The sequence below is a fragment of the Pogona vitticeps genome, chromosome 3 (genome assembly GCF_051106095.1).
Source record: "Pogona vitticeps strain Pit_001003342236 chromosome 3, PviZW2.1, whole genome shotgun sequence".
Taxonomy (NCBI): Eukaryota; Metazoa; Chordata; class Lepidosauria; order Squamata; family Agamidae; genus Pogona; species Pogona vitticeps.
In genome coordinates, this window is record NC_135785.1 from 85,736,656 (window position 1) to 85,748,614 (window position 11,959).

Here is an 11,959-nt window from a genome sequence, read left to right on the forward strand (position 1 = left end):
TTAGTTTAACTGCAACAGTGTGGTAAGAAAGGAAATGGCCTCAAGTATAATAATAATGTGGTCTCTTTTATAATGATCTAAGAAAACTTAGGAGAAATGCCCAGCTATAGAAATCAACTACTTTTAGCAAGTCATAATTAAGTCATTATAATCTGAGGAAATTTACTGCTACACAAAGACATGTGGATAGATACCCCCTAAAAACAGCAATAATGAGAAATTGTGTACTTTTCCTTTATGTAAAAATCCAGGAAAAACCAAATTTAAAAAAGATAAAATATAAAGACCCACATTACGTAACTGAGGAAGATAAACAACATGATTGCAGTTTGGTTGTATGATTAATAAAAAAAGCTTTCTACTACAGGAGGACAAAGCTAGATAATATTTACAGTAGTAGAAAAGCCATCACAGTGGCTGTCTAATATCGCAACCTGCCAGACCATGTAATAGAGATCTCAGCAGCAACCCCTCTGGCTCAACTGCTTAAGTCAGTGCTAATGAAACACCACAGAGGCAGCAGCAGTGATAAATGGTCCCTTTATCTCAAAGGAAACTAAATGATCCTGATTTTTGTAATAACATGTTTGTGGAGATTTACAAGTAGGAATACCATCCTAGTCAAGTGAGAAAGTTCAGCTTGTGATGGGGTCTAAGATTACATTTCAATGCATATTTCAAATAACAAGAACCTAACATAAGCAAGGACAAGATTATATTCACCTTGAGAATTATTTAATTGCTCTGCAGGCTATTACAAAGTAATCTAATTATGTCTGAGAAGGAAAACCAAGTTACCTTCCTTACCAAATCACAATGTTCTTTTGTAAATAAAAAGGTTCTAGGCTAGTCTAGGAGGGACGTGGTGGCGCTGTGGGCTAAACCGCAGAAGCCTGTGCTGCAGGGTCAGAAGATCTGGCAGTCGTAAGATCGAATCCACGCAACGGAATGAGCACCCGTCGCTTGTCCCAGCTCCCGCCAACCTAGCGGTTCGAAAGCATGCAAATGCAAGTAGATAAATAGGGACCACCTCGGTGGGAAGGTAAACAGCATTCCGTGTCTAAATCACACTGGCCATGTGACCACGGAAGATTGTCTTCGGACGAAACGCTGGCTCTATGGCTTGAAGAGCGGGATGAGCGCCGCCCCCTAGAGTCGGACACGACTGGACAAAAAAAAAATTGTCAAGGGGAACCTTTACCTTTTTTACCTTTTAGGCTAGTCACAATTTCATAAACCAAAAGTCAAAGGAGGCATTCAGGCAAAAGAAAAGCACCAAATGCCAAAGCCTGACACAGGATCTATACTCTGATCCCTCAATTATTACATAAATGAAATGGCAAACAGCCCTGAAATTGATTTACTTCTGTAACATACAATGCCGAAACCATTCCATAGATAGAGGGCACTGGTTTCTTCAGAGTAAGTGTGTAGCAGCTCAGCAACTAGCAGATCCTAATCTGACTATCTTCAAAACTCTTCAAGGACATCAGTCTCCTAGACCTAGAACATTACTTGGAAAAATATCTGCAGCACATAGTCATAATTTCAGTCCATAACAATAGATTTTGTTTCCAAAGGGGTAGCCTTGCTAGTTTGTTTCAGCATGTTGACAAAAAGGGGGTGAGAAACAAAATATTTTGACCTTAACAATAAACTGCAGAGACTGAATCTGTCAAAATCCTATCAAGAATATGCCAAAAAATATGAAAAACAAAACAATGGCTCACAGATTAGAAACGCTCAATATACATTCCAATTCCCAATAAAAGAGATGCCAAGGAGTGCACTAACTACAGGACCATTGCTTTAATTTCTCATGCAAGCGAAGGTCTTGCAACCAATTTTTTTTACATTATATGGAGTGAGAAATGTCTGATGTTCAAGCTAGATTTCAAAAAAGGAAGAGACACTTGAGATCATATTTCAAATGTCCACTGGCTACTAGAATGCACCAATGAATTTCAGCAGCAGATCAGTCTATGCTTTATAGACTGTAGCAAAGACTTTGTGTGTTGTTGTTGTTTAGTCGTTAAGTTGTTGTTGTTGTTTAGTCTGACTCTTTGTGACCCCATGGACCAGAGCGTGCCAGGCCCTCCTGTCTTCCACTGCTTCCCGGAGTTTGGTCAAAACTGTAGATCATGAGAAATTATGGGTTGTTCTGAAAGAAATGGGTGTGCCTCAACACTTGATTGTCCCAATGCATAACTTGTATTGTGGACAATAAACTACTGTTAGAACAGAACATGGAGACACAGAATGGCAAAGATGTTAGATAAGGGTGCATTTTATCCCCTCATCTGTTCAGTCTGTACACTGAGTATATACAGAAAGCTGGACTAGATTCAAATGGAGGCGTGAAAATTGGTGGAAAACTATCAATTATTTAAGATACACAGATGACACAACCTTACTGGAAGAAAGCATCAATGACTAGAAATGACTTTTACTGAAAGTGAAAGAAGAAAGTGTCAAAGTAGCACTGTAGCTGAACATTAAGAAAACCAAAATCATGACTACAGAACTACAGTACTGCGCAACTTTAATGCTGACTATGAAGAAATTGAAAGAGAGATTTTGTATTCCTTTGTTGAATTATCAATCCAAATGGAGAAATCAGAAGAAGACAGAGATGCAGAATGGCAGGAATGAAGTTACAGTATTAGAAAAGACCACCCGGTGTAAGGATATGTCACTGGAGACTAAGACCAAGATTATCCACACTATCATATTTCCAGTCACCATGTATCTGCGTGAAAACTGGCCAGTTAAGAAAGCTGACAGGTAAAAAATGGATTCATTTGAAATGTGGTGCTGCAGGAAAGCTTTATAGATACCCTAGATTGCCAGAGAGATGAACGAATAGGTCATAGATCAATTCAAGCCTGAACTACCTCTGAAGGCAAAAATGTTAAAACTGAGGTAGTCCTACTTTCGGCACATCATAAGAAGACAGGATTCTCTGGAAAAGACAATAATGCTGGGAAAGGAAATGCTTTCCAAAAGGAAGCCACAGACTTGAGTTTTCAAGAGCTGAGCACAGCTGTTGAGGATATGACATTTTGGAGATTGCTCATTCAAGGGGTTGCAGTAAGTCAAGGGCAACTTGAAGGCACATAACAACCACAACAACCACAACCAGATTTGTTTCCCTGTGACCTTTCATAGATTAAAATCCACTTATCTGATGAAGACAATTTTGATCCATTAAAGCTCACACAGAAACATATCAGATCATCCCTAAGGTGTCACAACATTCTGCTCCCCTTGACAAAGGTTTGGCATATGTAAACTAAAGCAACCACTTTTTCAGTAGTCCAACTAGGCAGAAGCCAATGCTTAATACAAAGAACAATTGAAAGACAACCTGTTTGATTATTGCTTTGATCCCAAACCACTATAAAAGGCATATCAGTAGCACAATTTTCTCTATACTGCTCCTCTCTTTCATTAAGACATTGCATCATCTAACAGCATCCAATGGCACTACACATTTCTAATGATCACTAAAGGTAATCCAGAACTTTATTGATGTAGTAATATTTCACTTTTTTCCCCAGTCTGACTTCTCCTTATTAGCTCAAACAACCTTGATTGTTCATTTGCAGCGTTCTTCAGCTTGGGTCTTTTTGCTACTTTGAAGGAGCGCATATGAAACTCTGGGAAAAACATCCTTTTTATTTGAAATAGTAAAAAAAGAAAGGTCAGAATGAAAAACAGTTTGTATTTGTGTTGGCCAGGATAGAGTAAGGGCATTTTCTTGAGAACAAAACTTCATTTCCTCATTCGCTTGGACAGAATCAAACCAATATAAGTAAGAAAGTGCTCAACAAATAACTTGATTTGTTGCTAGTTTGTAGGCCACTGACATTTCCAATCAGGATTGCGAATAGAAATTATGAAGTTTCTCTGCTGAGATTATTGTAAACAAACCAATATATGCACATTATAGAAGCAAAAGTATTATTTGTGAAATAACACTTCTGCATTTCCCCAATGTATACTTGTAGACATTGAAAGAGATACACACAAACAGAAAAATTATTTGCACAGTGATTTAAGACTGCAGTTTCTCTTGTGGTGCCCTGCTGGGACTATGATTCAAACCCTAACCTCCCATCAACACTTGTATCCCTTTGAGATGAGCAAAAGTGCTGCATGTCGAACAAAAGCAGGAAATACATCCCTGGCATATCCACCTGAAAGGATTCCAGAGGCAAAAGACACTCGCTTGATACCTTTGAGAGACAGTGACATTTACATTTCCTGGAAGGATTATTCTTTTCATGAAGCAGCCAGGTCCTATGGTTGGTTTGTACTGCTTAGTATATATCATAATTGTGGAGCAGGCAAACAAGTCATTACAGTACTTTACAGGAATCACTGCTGCACAATGCAGCGGCCAGGTTACTTAGTGGAGTGAAAAAATACCAACACATTTCGCCCACACTGGCCGCACTGCATTGGCTGCCCATCCGCTTCCGCATTGTCTTCAAAGTGTTGATGCTCACGTACAAAGCCCTAAATGGTTTAGGGCCTCGATACTTGGTGGAACGCCTACTCCCACCAAGGTCTACCCATGTCACTTGTGCGAACCAGGAGGTGAGGCTGAGGAGCCTAACGCCGAAGGAGGCCCGGAAGAAAAAGACAAGAAATCGGGCCTTCTCAGCGGTGGCTCCTCGCCTCTGGAACAATCTACCTCCTGAGATTCGCGGGGCTCCCTCGCTGGGTATCTTTAAGAAGCAATTAAAGACATGGATGTTTCAGCAGGCCTTCCCATCAAATAATTCCTGACGCCTTTCTTTTCCTCTTTTATTGTTTCTCTCACTGTGTATCGCTTTTATTATTTAAATTGTTTATATAATTCTAATTGTATTTTTTATGATTGTTAGCCACCTAGAGTGGTCCTGACCCAACCAGATAGGTGGGATATAAATTAAATAAATAAATAAATAAATAAATAAATAAATAAATAAATAAATAAATAAATAAATAAATAAATAAATATTGATTATTCAATGTAAGGTGGCTTCATGTGTGTTCATTTATAGTACAATGCTTTCATCAAAAGTACTATGCAGTGTGCAAAGGTATTACATGCTCAGCCCAGTCAGGAAACAATCTCAGTAACATCCAAATTTTTAAGAGGACAGAAAATACACCGGTAAATTAAATCTCTGGGTGATTTGCAGGCTTCTCAAAGTTAATTAACTAACAGCAACAATGCAGGTTTTTCCACCTGAGCCACTATTTTGCACCATTAGAGTTCTAGTATGGGAAAATATTAGTCTCACAACCAACAGTCTGCCACCCCCATTCCAAACCAGTAATAGCTTAAAGGAAAAAAGACAAACGGACACTGAAGTGAAAACCTAGGAAGCTCCTTCCTTGGTGGAGAGAAGATATCTAATGTTTTAATAGTTATAATTGAGCACTGTCAAATCAATTCCGACTTATGGCAGCCCCTTCTGGGTTTTTAAGGTAGTGTTCTCAGTGGTGGGTTATCATTTCCTATTTCTGGAGGTGCGCTGGTATTGCGCAGCTTGCCCAAGGCCACACAGACTGGCCTTTCTGAGATGCACAGTGGGGAACTGGCTGCCTCGTCTCCCAGCAGGCGCAGCAGGGTATTGAACTCTCAATGTTTGGCTTTACAACCAGATGCTTAACTCACTGAGCTATCCAACCAGCTACCTAACATTTAAGCACAGTTATACACAAGTCAGTGTATATTTAGTTGTAAATATCATTGCAGGGAATATTGCTTCTAGTCACATCCAAATTCCTTCCTCTTCTCTTATTTTGAAATGCCACAACAAACACATTGGTATCTTTGAAGATACAAGTTCACATTATAATAGGTGAGGAGGTGGCAGGATGTTTAAAAAAACCAACCAACCCATAATTACAAGAGGCAAAAAAAAGAAGTAGAATTAAAACAAAAATAAATGTCCTTCATTTGTATATACAGTGACTTTCCTGAATAAGGAACCACAAATAATTGAAGGAAAAATTCTCTGTTGTACCCAAGTCTTTTGGTTGCCAATAGATGAATTCAATTTGGTTGGACATACCAAGGATTAAAAGCTGATAGGCTGAAATCTAGTAGCAGGTCATAAGGAGAGTAGGCATATTGAATTCATGGGGATTTGGGGAGTCAACCCCTCCATAAAATCATTGGGTCTACTCTAGTCATGATTTACTACTGGATTTCAGTTATTTAGATATATGTAATTGCCACTGACTTTGCAGTTTATTAGTTGTTGAATTTAAGCAGCAGAAATGAACTGCAAAAATAAATAAAAAGACAATATTTTCAAAGTCTGTGGCATATCTTTGCCCTCTCTGTGTTTTGATGTTTTCTCATGATTTTTCTTTTATTTCCCTCCTCTTAACCCAGGGAACTGTTTCTCACACAGAGTCTAAAGACTTATAGTTTTCCTTGAATGTTGGAACATAGGCACTTGTGTAATGAGCATTTAAATGGCTAATAACTAGGAACAATTTTCAAGGCTCTTATTTCTCTTGTGCCAATCATTGTCTAAAATTTCTTAGACAGAGAGATGTACTCTACCAATTAACACTGGACTGCTTAAAAAAGTAAGTACAAAACCCTTCTTCTGAGCTGCTTATTCATACTTTGGGAGCTGGCCATAACTCCCTGGGGATTTCTGCCCAACCACCATAGTGAAGAGAAACAATTCTTTTCAACACAGAAAAGATTCTGGAACATATTTACTAGACTTCAAAATATCCTTTCTTGTAAAATAAAGATAGGGAATGTATATCTATATGTGAAGTGTATGCAAGTACTGTAATATCAAAGGTACTATTTTTTCTGTATGTTTATATATGAACCATTAAAAAAACCCAAGCTGATTTTAGGAAACTGACACTGTGTAGTGACTAAGAATGCATGGGGAGGAATTTTCAGCTGAAATCTCACTTCACCCACCAACTCATCTGCTAATCTTAAACAAGCCATTATTCTTTCACCCTTAACCTGTCCTATGGTGATAATAATTCAAGAGTGGCCTATATGTCAGACTAGGATTGTTGCAAGGAATTATTAACATAATGTACATGAAATCCTGTTGCTTTGCTATGTAGATAGAAATAGCTCTCTTCCAGAATTGCTGCTGTGATTCTTGGGGAGGTGCACATGTCCGCTAGCTTGGCAAGCATTTGAGAATCCCAGTGGAGACACTTTAATAGCCAGCTGAAAGTGAATAAATGTCATGTTGTTTGCTTTCTAGTTGTTTGAAATTCTAATCGCTTGTACATCAAACTGGCTCTCAAGATAGAGAAAGTTTAGGCAGGAGGCTGTTCAACAGCTTTGGTGAACAATGAATAATTAATAAATAAATAATAAAGCAACAGGACTTCAGCCATTGTCTACTTATTAGTAACCATGTCAGTTAATGCACAGTAAACATCATTCCTTTACCATGGACACCACAGGCTGGATCCAGCTATGACCTTCTGCCACTAGAATGGACATAGTTTGTGGGTGAAATTCCTGCTCATTCCTGCTGTGGATCCCGCCTGCCCTCCAGGTGCTCCAGATGCTTGGGTAATCCTAAGGAACATATCTGAGGACAGCATGAGGGACTGGAGGTGAGGAAGAGGGGAAATGCCTGTTTTACAACTGGAAGTATGCTCACAAAATGATTTAGCAACACTATTAATTATTATTTGTTTTGGAGTCAAATCAGAAGGTCTTCTGGGGTAAGTGCAACATTGTGGACTAATTCAGTAGACTGCAAATTCAGCAGCAGGCCTCCCTTCAAAGGGAATGGAGCATCAAATGATAGAAACCTGAGGCAGGCCATTCTTCTACTGGAATAGGTTCATTGTTCTCTGGCAGAGTAATTTTACTGATCTACGTATGGTAGATTTGTTGAAATGATTGTTCCAATATCCTAAAGCAATCTGGCAAGAAAATACTCAAAATAACGTTTTCTTCTTATGTTTATCTATCTGTGTTCTTAAAGATAAACAGAATTCTTTTCTGTGCATTTATGAATTTATGTTTTAAAAATTTACATACCATCCATTAACAACACTTTACTGAAGGCTCAAAACATACATAAATATTTAAACACAACACTAAAGGGAGAAACAATAGTAGAGAACAGGGGGGGTGCTGAGATTTAAATTTTAAAAATTGATTTTTGGATGATTTAAATCATGATTTAAGTTCATTTTGAAATAATCATAAATTTATTTTTACCCACCTGGTAGAAAATAAACCTGATGGTGGGACTGGTACTTCAATCCATGGACCACTGAATTCAGCAGCAGGTTACTTTTACAGACCTGCATGCAAGAATATCTGTATGTACTGCTGTGATCATTGGTACTGAATATTATTTATTTTAAGTATTACTTGTATTTACGGTATATCCCATTTTTCCTCAAGGTGGTGTATTTTGCTCTCCTCCTTTTATCTCCTCAGACCTATGAGGTAGCTTAGGCTAAGAAGCTGAATGGCCCAAGGTCACCCAGTGAGATGCATAAGAAAAGTGGGGATTTGAATCCAAGTCTCTTTAGTTGTTTGAAATTCTAATCACTACAGCAAACTGGCTCTCAAGATAGAGAAAGTTTAGGCAGAAGGCTGTTCAACAACTTTGATGAACACTGAATAATTAATTTTGATAGCAAGTTCTCATACAATCAGGTTCCTCAGCCAGGAATATAACACTGGCATTACATACTCTAGTTCACATCCGTATACAGTATTCTGCATTAATCACATTGTTTAATAAAAATGCTAAAGGAGATTAATGCTGTAACTTCACACGGAAACACTGATTAAAAGTGCAAGCAAAGTACTCTTTTTCACAACACTGATTATACAATAGCACATGACAGAACAAACTAATTAACATTACATCATCTTGTACCTAAGCCTTTTATCTCACATAAGTTGCTTAAGATCCCAATTCTGCCTCTTAGACATAAACTCTATTTATGTTCAGAAGCAGGGTCTACTGAAATTAACAGAACTACTTTTAACTAAAAGTGTTAAAAATGAGTCAACTGGTTACCAATTTGCTCAGGGATATTAGGTCCTATACATTTTTAAATGGGCACATGGGCTTAATGCTTATTATTTATTTATTTAAAATATTTATATCCTGCCTTTCTCCTCAAGAGGATCTAAGGTAGCTTCATAGGCATCCTTCAGTCTCAAGAGACCATGGCAACATGCTCTGCATGGAGGACTTGGAACAGCGTCCAGTGTTTTGACGCTGTACACAAAGCTGGACTGTCCTCTCCAGGGCACAAAGCCTGGGTAAAATAATATGGAGGATAGGCTGTTACCCAAGCAGCAAATCCCCCCTCCACGTCACTGAAATAGTCCAATGGAAAGGCAAGAGCCAATACAACTGGTTTCAGCGATGTTGCAGAAGTTGACAGAATGACACAAACTGTCTCCAGGACTCTGGCTCCGGATTTTGCCTCGAGGTTAACTCCTGAAGCCTTTTCCATTGGTGGATATAGCCACAAGGCAGTGGAAGTTTGAAGTCAGAGTTTTCCTTCTCCTAGATGGGCTGCCTTCCCAGGCTAACGAGTCCCACCTACCCGGCCTGCTCGCTCATGGCATGGAGGCCAATGGTGGCACCTCAGTGTGGGTTTGAAGTCAGAGTTTTCCTTCTCCTAGATGGGCTGCCTTCCCAGGCTAACGAGTCCCACCTACCCGGCCTGCTCGCTCATGGCATGGAGGCCAATGGTGGCACCTCAGTGTGGGTTTGAAGTCAGAGTTTTCCTTCTCCTAGATGGGCTGTCTTCCCAGGCTAACGAGTCCCACCTACCCGGCCTGCTCGCTCATGGCATGGAGGCCAATGGTGGCACCTCAGTGTGGGTTTGAAGTCAGAGTTTTCCTTCTCCTAGATGGGCTGCCTTCCCAGGCTAACGAGTCCCACCTACCCGGCCTGCTCGCTCATGGCATGGAGGCCAATGGTGGCACCTCAGTGTGGGTTTGAAGTCAGAGTTTTCCTTCTCCTAGATGGGCTGCCTTCCAGGACTAAATGAGTCCCACCTACCCGCCCTGTTCCCTCACAACATGGAGGACGATGGCAGCGCCTCAGTGGGGGTTTGAAGTCAGAGTTTTCCTTTCCTAAGCACAAGCCACTGACAAAGTGCTGGATGAAGCTGCCTTTCATTTTCCATTTCTGATGATGGTGTCATGCCTCCAATTTCATATCTTCTTCAGAGTCGTTGTAACTTGTGGTCACTGGTGATCCTTCCCTGTCGCCTATTTCAGTCTCCAAACTGCTGGAATATTTCACCTGATTTTTTTTTGGAGGAAAGCTCTTCTGCTTTTTGCACTTTTTGGTTTTCAGACGTTACCACTTCATAGCAGAAGTTTTTGGTACTTCTGCAATGAAATCAGGCTGTTAAAGCAGCCCTTTAGGATCCAAAAAACAAAGGTGTATTTTAGGATGCCAAATAGGATGTTTTGAGAAACCTACAAGCAGATTTTTAAAAAGAGTACCTGGAAAAAAACTTTCCTCACCCATCTCTATGTTGGAAGCATCCTGCCCAGTTCAGTGAAATAGATTTGACTTCCTAACCCCAGTTGTTTTGTTGGAGGAAAGGTCTTCTGCCTTTTCCACTTTTTGGTTTTCAGGAGTTGTTGCCAAGCTGCTTTCCTCTGTTGAGGGCATGATGACTCTACCTAAAGTCTCTGCTGGAGACTTTATAAAGTTGACAAAAAGTGACATCACAAAGTGTGGTCAAGGTATTGTTACCCGGTGTGGGGGTGCCATTCCCAAGGTTGCTAAGCCACATGGGTGTTGTAGAGTACCTGTGCAAACATCAGTCCTGTTCATGGGAGGCAATAGGGCTGTAGCTTTAATGAGAAACTGAGGAACAATATTACAATATTTTAAAAAAATTAAACAAACATCAGCTTTGTTTTTAGGAAGAAGCGTCACTGAAGAGAAATGTCTCTGCCTGCTTACAGAAGGATGCCAAAGAGGAGGCCAGCTTGGTCTCATGTGGGAAGGAGTTCCACAGTTCCAGAGCAGAGAACGGGAAGGGCCTCTTTTGCATCCTCACCAAACACACTTCTAACACCAGCCTACTACTGTAGAAATATAAGTCGCTGAGTGCTAAGAAAGTGTCAATCCTTCGAACCTTGCATGTTACGTTACACTTATTTGGGAGTAGGCTCCAAGGAACTCGAAGGAATTAATTCCTGAATACTGTATGTCATGCTTCTGCTCAAGTAACAAACTTGTGATTATTTGCTCCTAGCTGAAGATAACATGACCTATCTATCTCTGAGTACACCCATACAAACACACAAACAAAGAGTTGGTAGTTCACTTTTCCCAATTAAGCAATTTCTTCTTGTAGTCACACCAGCATTAATTACCCCCGCAACAGTTGAATAAGCATTTCTTCCCATTTTATGTTGCCTCACAGCGACCCTGTAAGGTAGGGCTGGCACCAGAAAAAAAGAAATTGAGGGGAGGGGGTTCAAGGTCACTCAGGGCGCTTCACGGCTCCACAGGCATTTGAACCAGACTCTTCGTAGTCTTCGTCCGGCACCCGACCTATGACCCTCCTCCAGCAGCCCCCCGCCCGGCTTCGTCAGAAAGACACGGTGACATACAGACAATGCACAGCCGCGCTGGCCGCCCTTCCACCACGCGACCTAACCGACCCCCCTCACCCCCTTTTCCCAGGCCACTCCAGGGCTTTCTGCCTAGCCTGCCAAACCAGTCGAGCGCCAGCGGGCCTCGCTAACCCTGCGGAGGCCGCGAGTGGAAGGCATGCCTGCTTCTGCGGGGCGGCGGCGGCGTCAACGGCTGTCACCACCATAGCCACCACCATAGCCACCGCCACCGCCACCTCCTCCCCTCGTCCAGCAGGCGGGGCGGGCAGGACGTAAGATGGCTGCGCAGGATGACAAGGCTCGTCACGTGAGGAGCCCTCTCTCTCTCGCTCT